The sequence below is a fragment of the Alosa sapidissima genome, chromosome 11 (genome assembly GCF_018492685.1).
Source record: "Alosa sapidissima isolate fAloSap1 chromosome 11, fAloSap1.pri, whole genome shotgun sequence".
In the NCBI taxonomy this organism is placed as follows: domain Eukaryota; kingdom Metazoa; phylum Chordata; class Actinopteri; order Clupeiformes; family Clupeidae; genus Alosa; species Alosa sapidissima.
In genome coordinates this window covers 34,740,095-34,749,442 of record NC_055967.1, presented here as the reverse complement: position 1 = coordinate 34,749,442, position 9,348 = coordinate 34,740,095, and the positions used below count along the sequence as shown (strand labels likewise).

General features: G+C 48.0%; 1 protein-coding gene across 1 annotated transcript in view; it reads right to left on the bottom strand.

The window, feature by feature from the left end:
• srgap1a (SLIT-ROBO Rho GTPase activating protein 1a) overlaps positions 1 to 9,348 on the bottom strand; it is a 111,271-nt gene that overhangs the window by 100,542 nt on the left and 1,381 nt on the right.

The window sequence follows — 9,348 nt, the reverse complement described above, 5'->3', positions numbered from 1 at the left end:
CAACGCTGTGCCTCGTACTCATGCACAGCCTCTCAGATTGCAGCTAACTAAAGCGCGGATGTGACCCGGAGCTGGACGTGAAGCGGCCCACGGGTGTCCCATAAGCCACTGTCAGGGCCGCATCGTCCAATCACAGCAGAGCTGCGGGGGCGACACCCTTTCAGAGATATGATCGCACTGACTCAGGAAAAGCACAGAGTGCGGGGACCGACGCTCAGCAGTTTTCAGCAGATCCGAATCAGAATCAGAGAGATGAGAGCCCAGAAAACAAAAAGCAGGAACATTGGCCTGTAGCTGTCTGACTCTGCACAGTACCATAGAGATCTATGAGATTGCACAGTACCATAGAGATTTGCGAGATGCAGTCTTCACGTTGTGTTGACATTTCATTCAGAACTACGGCAATAAGTAATCATCAATAAGTCAGGTTGTGGAGCAAGTTTTTGTGCTGTGCTGTATTGGAGGTGGGACAGGAGCACCTGGCACGGGGGACTGGACTGAGCCTTGTAAAAATAGCAGACAGAGGATGTCCAGACAGATGTCACAAGGTTCATGCAAATAAAGGAAAGGATGGAGTAGGCGAGCGAGCGTGTGTGTGTGTGTGTGTGTGTGTGTGTGTGTTGTTGACAGATTGTCTTTTCAGGATGTTTGCAGTCACCTTCCACACAACAAACACAAAGACAGGGAAAGATGCCTGTGTGGGCTTGACGTGGGAGTTGACCGCTGGTTGAGGGAGACGGGGTGTAGATAGTCCCGAGTGAGACCAATCCCCCCCTCCACCACCCGTCTCCCCCCATGTGAGCTGAGCTCCTATCTCCTCCACCCCCTAAAGATCCAACATGTCCAGCTCAGTGCCACTCATCTGCTGTTGCCATGTCACCCACACAACGTGCCAAGCAGGCCTTCACCACCAGACTGTCCTTCTGTTTCTTTCTTTGTGCCACATTCTCTCTCTCTCGGCCTGTACCCCCCCCCCTCTCTCTCTCTCTCTCTCTCTGTCTCTCTCTGTTCCTTTCCCTCCGTTCCGACCTCCAAAGCTCTTTGAATAACGCTAACAGCAGCAGCCCACGTGGTTAGCTGCACCTCCTCCTCCTCCTGCACTCCTAAAGATGCACCACATTAGTAAGGAGCGATGCAGTTACCAGTCAGATTAATGTTGTTGTTGTTGTTTTGTTGGTGGTGGTGCTGTTTTGCTGTGATATGGTTATCGTTTCAGTGTGATCTGGCGCGCCACTGTTTCAGGATGCAATTCAGCCATGCCGGTGAGTTGGGGTCTGTGTGTGAAAGTGAAATAAAATGCACCCCCCCACCCCAACGAAATCCTGAGCTCACCCCGTGGTGAGCTGCTCGTCACAGCCACGGGCTTACAACCTGCCCGAGGGCCTGGTCCTTCCCCCTGCAGGCCTCCACTCCAACAATGGCGTCTGAATTACAGGGGCATTGTGTGGCTTTTGTGTTGGGGGGCCAGGGGGGGTTGGGTCAGGGGCCTCTGGGGTGGGTGTTGCCACGGTGAAAACCACTGTGGGTGGGAAAGGCAGATTGGTGGGGGGTAGTGGTAGTTTGGGAGCTCACAGGGAGAGAGAGAGGCGAGAGAAGGAGGTGTTAGCAGAGTTTATTAAACAAGAGACCAAGAGTGACCACAGATGGTCCTGTCAATAACCTCACACCCCGACTGCCTGAACCACACACACACACACACACACACACACACACCCTCTCCGTGGCACCAGTAGGGAGGACACTCGGCAGGGGTTACTAAAACAGATGGTAGGTGTAGGTGTGTGTGTATGTGTGTGTGTGTGTGTGTGAGAGAGTGTGTGTGAGAGAGAGAGAGAAAGAAAGACAATAATGTAGTCTATTAGGAAACACAACAGAAAGAGGAAAACGGTGTTAGTTCTTTAAAACAAATACACCCAATTCACACACACACTTGTTTTTTTTTTTTAAAAAAGGCCAAACAAATGATGACTATTACTACATCCATCATGAATAAATAACGTCTGTCCCAGAATGGAAAATTGTCTCCTCAGTTCTCCAGTTCAAATGGCAAAATGACATTTCCCATTGAACCATCACCTGACCTCACCACTAACCCGATCCAAGCGGTGTCACACACACAGCGAGAGGCCGGACTCTGACACCCCACTGACCTCCAATCTAGATTAATACACCCTCCCGCACTGACTCATGTCACATTGCCGATTCATGCACCACCTGATGCACCGTTGCCATTAGCAACAGCATCAACATTATTGGAACCTCTGACCCGACCCAATTAGCACGTTCATGGAGCGAACACGACGAGGAGAGGCAGCGGCGTGTCTGTTAGGTGCAGGAGGCGTCACTTGGCATTGGGTGATTAAAAAAAGCCTCCAGCTGTTTCTTCCAGTAGTGACAGATGACAGTGTCTGGTCTTTTTACATGTTCTGCCCTAGACCTCGAGAACTTTTTGAGAAGGCTTAGGTGCAAATGCTTGAACTGAAATGTCAGAGTCAAATACGAGAAAAATCAACCTTCGAGTGTTTATGTTGTTTGTTTATTTAATCTCTAAGTGAAGATTTGCCTTGCTCATTCATTTCCTTAATTGCCTTAAGATGCAAGTATTTTAGCAACTCTGACTCTGGTAAGAGGCTCTTCTGTGTGTCCTTGAGCATGCGGGATCATGCTGAGGGGATCACAGAACTGTACATTTAGCACCTGAACACCATTTGGCTGTCTGTCTTATTCATTGGGACGCTGGTAGTGAGTATTCACTCTGCACAGCCGGCGCCCCCCCCTCCTCCTCCTTCCTCTCCCAGTGAAATGAGAGACACATGAAAAGAAGGAATTTCTGTCTCTTCTCTCTGTCCTGAGGCTAAAACCTGAACTGGGTGTCAGGGGCATCCTTTTTCATCATGATGTATTGTTGTATTTGGCTCGGCAGGTGTGTGTGTGTGTGTGTGTGTGTGTGTGTGTGTCAAGGTCAGGAAATGAGGCAAATAACACAATTCATGTTGATTTCAGTATTTGTGAAGAGGAAGAAAGCGGACTTGTGAGTGATCTCTACGTAAGAACTCTGAACATGTGACTATAAAGAAGTGAAGTGGGTAGTAAAAATGTTGGGCTTGGACATTTAACGGAGGTATGACGGTCATCCAGCCCACATCTGATCTCTGTATTGATTCAAATAGCTGACCAGCCACTTCTTCTGCTGAATACTGCTGAGTTTTCTGGCCAACCGACAGGCCACAATACACTTCTCACGGGCGGATCAGACACTCTTCACACCAAAGAGGGTCTGGCAGATGAACGGGAACACACACACACACCACACACACACACACACGTCTGATAATGGAACACACAGCGAGATGCGTGTTTCTCTATGGATGGGAGTCGGGGTCATCGGGTCAGAATTTATGATGCTCAGGGGCAGGGGCCTGTCAGCAGCCCCTCCAGGGGGGGCCAGGGTGCCATGACACCCCACCCCAAAATGACACAAAAGCTTGGAGTGTGTGTGTGTGTGTGTGTGTGTGTGTGTGTGGCACAACACACACACACCACACACCAAAGGCACTGACCAAGTAGAAACAAGCAGAGCTACAGTATTACATCTCCTCTGGCTGGCAAAATAAAACAAAAACAACAGACGCCTTGCCCTGCCACCTGGCACTCGGTGAGGTCAGAGAAAGAAAAGGAAGAGTGACAGAATGAGAGAGAGAGAGAGAGAGAGAGAGAGAGAGAGAGAGAGAGAGAGAAAATATACACATTGATACAGAGAGAGAGATTGGTGAGAAATAGAGAGGCAGATTGGGGGGGAGAAGTAGAGAGAGAGTGCATGGTCACGCTAACATGACCGGTGCGCACCTGCCAGAGGAATCTCTCTCAGCAGACACGCTGCCGAGGCCACACAGTCTCCAGCACTCACTTCCTGCTCACTGAGAGAAGCACGCTGCTCGCTCAGCGTCTGAGCTGCACACACCAGGACACTTTCACTGAAGGTCAGAAAGACAGAGATGAAGAGTGGAAATGAGGCAGAGAGAGAGAGAGAGAGAGAGAGAGAGAGAGAGAGAGAGATTGGGGGGGAGAGAGAGAGAGAGGGGGGGAGAGAGGAGAGAGAGAGGGAGAGAGAGAGAGAGAGAGAGAGAGAGAGAGAGAGAGAGAGAGAGAGAGAGAGAGAGAGAGAGAGAGAGAGAGAGAGAGAGAGAGAGAGAGAGGAGCTGCAGGGGATGAAAAGGATAGCAAACATTTTGCTGGAGGGTCACCAGCACAGTTTCACAAAGTGAGAAAAATTGGGCCATTTGGAAGTTTGGTAGCAGTTTCTCACTGAAAGTTGTTAAATCCAGCACACAGTGTCAGGATAGACAGAGATAAGCTACCTTATAGTTGCATAAATATAAATGCATTGAGACACCTATGCGCAAGCACACACACACACTTTCAATTTCTGAATGGTTTTATCCAGTAAAAGTGTTAAGAGTTTATGCAAGTTCTGAATGCTTGCGTCAGCTCCACTGGAGGATCTGCTGCAGATTTCTGTCAGATAAAGGAAGAAAGAGATAGGGAGAGAAGAGAAGAGGAAAGGGACAAATATGGGTAAGAGAGAGAGAGGGCTTAAAGTACAACTCCAGTCTAGAACAACTTAGGATATATTATTGGAGGATAACAACTTTTACTCAAAACTACTCCAGTTGACGCTGTTTTGGTCTTTGCTTACTCTAAGTTATTATGACCGCCGCGCAGCGAAGCGGCGGTCATATAGGTTTAGTCAGATTTTTTTCTTTTTTGCATGTCCAAATTTCCGTCAAGGATTCCCGGGACACTGTAAGACCGGGGTACACGAAACTTGGTGGGCATGTAACCCCACATGGATAGCATGGAACCACCTTTTTTTGTTTTGATCTGTAGCCCCCCCGCTGGACTGGACCCCCCGAAAGGAGGGTAGGGCAGACACAGTTTTCTGTGAATATCTCGAGAACCGTAGGGTTTAGGAGGACCATTTTTTTGTATGTTGATCTCAAAGGGCCATGTCAACCCATTCATAACCACTCATTTCATGTATAGCGCCACCTAGTTAAACACAAAAAAGTAAAAATGAGGTGTTGTAATCGCAGGTGTCTGTGACCTTACATAGTCAAAACTGCACGAAATTGGAAGTGTAGGATCATTATGACACCCTCTAAATGGTGCGCCAAGTTTCGTGGAATTCCGTTCATGGGGGGCCACACAATAAATTAATTTATGTTACTATACACCAACTGGCCTGTAGGTGGCCGGAGACAGTTTTCTGTGAATATCTCGAGAACCGTAGGGCCTAGGAGGTCACCTTTTTTTTGTATGTTGGTCTTAAGGGGGCATGTCAACCTATCCCATTACCACTTATTTCATGTATAGCGCCACCTAGTTAAAAATTAAAAAGCAACACATTAGGTGTTTTCATCACAATTTCTCAGGCTGAAATGGTCAAAACTGCACGAAATTGAAAGTGTAGGATCATTATGACACCCTCCGAATGCATGCCAAGTTTCGTGGACTTCATGGGGGGGCCTTACAATAAAATAATTTATGTGTACATTTAGTGACCGTACACCAACAAGGATTCCCGGGACACTGAAAGACCGGGGTACACGAAACTTGGTGGGCATGTAACCCCACATGGATAGCATGGAACCATCGTTTTTCGTTTTGATCTGTAGCCCCCCCCGCTGGACTGGACCCCCCCGAAAGGAGGGTAGGGCAGACACAGTTTTCTGTGAATATCTTGAGAACCGTAGGGCCTAGGATGACTGATTTTTTGCGTATGTTTGCCTCCAGGGGTCATGTAAACCCTTTCCATATGCACACGTGCATAAACAGATACACACGCACACACATACATTCACAGTAATCCTACGCATGACACATACTCACACAGTAGACATATATACGCATTCATACACATGCACATAAACAGGCAAACACACATGCACATGCGCCCACCCACACACACACACACACACACACACACACACATAAACATAAACATGTACACGCACACATGCACACAATTTAAGAATTTCTCAGAATTATGAACAGGCAAGATGGGGGTGGGGTTGTATAAAATGTATTTTACATGTGAAATCTAAGAACTAATCATGTTTTGGTACTTGTTATCTAGCAGATACCAGTGAGAATTGAGTGTGCATAATACAATTCAATGAGACAGTTAGAATCATATATGCCTTTCAGCGTGACTTATTTTTGTGGAAAACATGTGCTGGACTGGGTGGCGGTCATATTTTGTACCGCTCTGCAGTACATCTAGTTATCTTAGTTATTATCCAAAAGTAGTTCCTGGGTTGTTCTTAGACCGGAATTGTCCTTTAAAAGACCTTCTACAAAATGTAAGACCAACAGAGAGAAGAGAAATAGAGACAAACAGCAAGTTTGAGAGAGAAGGGAAGACAGAGAGAGTCAGAGAGAAAGAGGTTGAACAGAGACAGCAAGACCAGGGGAAAGTGTAGCGGGAGAGATGGCACAGAGCCCACTAAAGAGAGAGAGAGAGAGAGAGAGAGAGAGAGAGAGAGAGAGAGAGAGAGAGAGAGAGAGAGAGAGAGAGAGAGAGAGAGAGAGAGAGAGAGAGAGAAAGAAAGAGAGAGCTGCTGCTGCATGAGTGCCTGTCTGTGTGGAGGAATCCCAGAGATGGTGCGTGAGCGGGACTGAGTGATGGAGCAGGCACCAGGGTTTGCTGAGGAGGCCGAAGCAGACGCGCAGACACAGGAGGGGGTGGGGGTTCTGACACTGGCCCTGGTCCAAATCACACATCCAAGAGCACCGGCATCTTTACACTCGCGGAAGACCAGAGAGCCTTGGGGAGCACACACAAGCCATCTCCGCCTGCAGAATCCTCTCCGTCGCAGACTCTGCCTCTTACTCTGCCTAACGGTCACACTAACGCAGACTCTGCCTCTCACTCTGCCTAACGGTCACACTAACGCAGACTCTACCTCTCACTCTGCCTAACGGTCACACTAACGCAGACTCTACCTCTCACTCTGCCTAACGGTCACACTAACGCAGGCTCTACCTCTCACTCTGCCTAACGGTCACACTAACGCAGGCTTTTTAATGCCATAATTACGGCTTCTACACACAGTTGCGTTCCGTCAACGCATGCCAGTGGGTGTTCCCGATGGTAGCTATGCAAATTACTTAAAGTATAACCGTAATTTGATTGGCCGGTGCCGTCTGTCCGTGCAGCAACAGCTGAACTTCTCAACGCGAGCTACGGGAGAAACGCGACGCAACGGACCCACAATTCAGTTCGGCAACGGGTGACGTGAGCCCATGTAAAGTGAATGGGATGCGTCTCCAGCACTGCAACGCACGCAACTGTGTGTAGGAGCCGTAACTGACACAGAGTAGCAACTGAGGTGAAACCAAATTTCAGCATTCACATTCTATGCAGGACCCAGATGACCACAGAGGACGACTGAGATGTGCTTACAGTCTGCTTTGTAGAAACATTTCCACCGTCACTTGTTAAGTGAGGTGAGCAAACCCATAGATATACAGACAGACATACAGGCGAATCCGATTACAATACCCTCTCTATCATAGGACTCCTAAGGACTCTCAAAAGTCAAAAGTGTCCCTTCGATCTCAGTCTTACCCCACGTGAGTCTCTCTCACCCTTTCTCTCGTCTTAGCTCCTGCTTGCTGTGCTCCTCTCATTGCAATCGATACTGACGCTTGAATCCCAGCCAGTGATTCGGACTCATCTAGGTGAGAACCACAACTAGAAAGCGTGTTTTGCATTTAAAAGTAAACTGGCTGCCTGCACTTCTGGTGGGACGTTTGGGAGACGCTACACAGTGGCACCATGTAGCCAACGTTAGACACTGGCGAGGAGCCAAAAGTCATGCCATGCCTTTCCATACAAACAAGCGGGCTCATAACAATGCTTTCTCATGAGTGGGAGACCCTGTTTGAAGACACTGGCTGCCTCCATGTCTCCATGTCTCCCTCTCACAACACACACACACACACACACCAAAACAAACAAACAAACATTATTTATGGCCATCATAAATCACCTACACGCATATACATACATGGCCCTGCAACATGTAAGCTCATTAAAAAGGTTTCCAGCCTCTTGCCAGAGTATTGGGGCTAGGAGGCTGGTGACCTCGAGGTCATCAATACCTGACATCCAGATTACTCAACCTTTAATCCCATTGCCTTACACACCACCATTTAGCTGCACTAATCCCAGGTGTCTTCGTGGCACCACCCGTCAGCTCGCCTCATTCAGAACCATCTGCCACAAGAGCACTCACGGGTCTGGGGCAGGCGATAACCAGTCGGCTTTCTTCTTCACCGATATAGCAGCAGATACTAACACTGTACACAGAAGCATCACTGAAACCAACCAGGGAGGGGGGACTTCAGAGGGGGGAGGGGGAAGATTCATTTACAAACAAACTATTATTCCCTGGCTCTCAAGAATCTTCTATCCATTTACACTTGAAAGAGGACAGCAAGACAAGGAGTAGGTCACTGGGAGTCTGGTAAAGATGATGATGCAGGATGGTATTCAAATCATTTCCTCCTTGGTGTTTAGTTACTAGTGTGTGGTCACCGTGGTAGCCATCACAGTTCATAGGGAACAGTTTGAAACAGCTCCGCATGCTGACAAGCAGAAGAGAATGAATGTTCCACTCGTGGGCTGTGCGCTGACCGCTAGACACTAGACATCCTCGCTCAAATATACAGCCCTGTATTTAAATACATAAAAAAAATGCTCACCTGTTCAAACCATAGACTGGTCCAGAATAGACTGTCCTGCTAAGCGAAGCATGACTCAAACTTAGTGAGGGTCAAGTTATACATATACAGGAACAGGCACAGCACTTGCCAGAATTTGCTGTGGTGACCACGACTGTTGATCTCAACAACAGTGTCATCGTATTATTATTACTACCATGACTTTTCCTCTCCCTGAACTCGGACAAGAAGTTTCCACCCGTCCCTACAATGACTGTGTGACCGTGCATCATAGTACTATTAAAGGCCTGAGTCATCGCTAGGGAGGGGGTCTGCACATTCCTGTCAAATGGAGGCCTCAGTCCAAGCATACACAAGATCAACTCTCCCTCTCTTAGCATGCACACAAGGCAGTATTTCAAACTGCCACAATCCATTGAGGACGGTGTTCCTGGACACCAAAATCAACCCCCACTAGTTATATCAGACCAGCAATGGCTGATTTTCTATGCTGACTTCAGGAATGAAAAGGTTAAAATAAGAAAGCGAATGGGGGAAGGGAGAAATAGCGCGAGAGAGAAACTGCAGAAGGAATGAAAGGATCAGTGGGGAAGTTAGGAA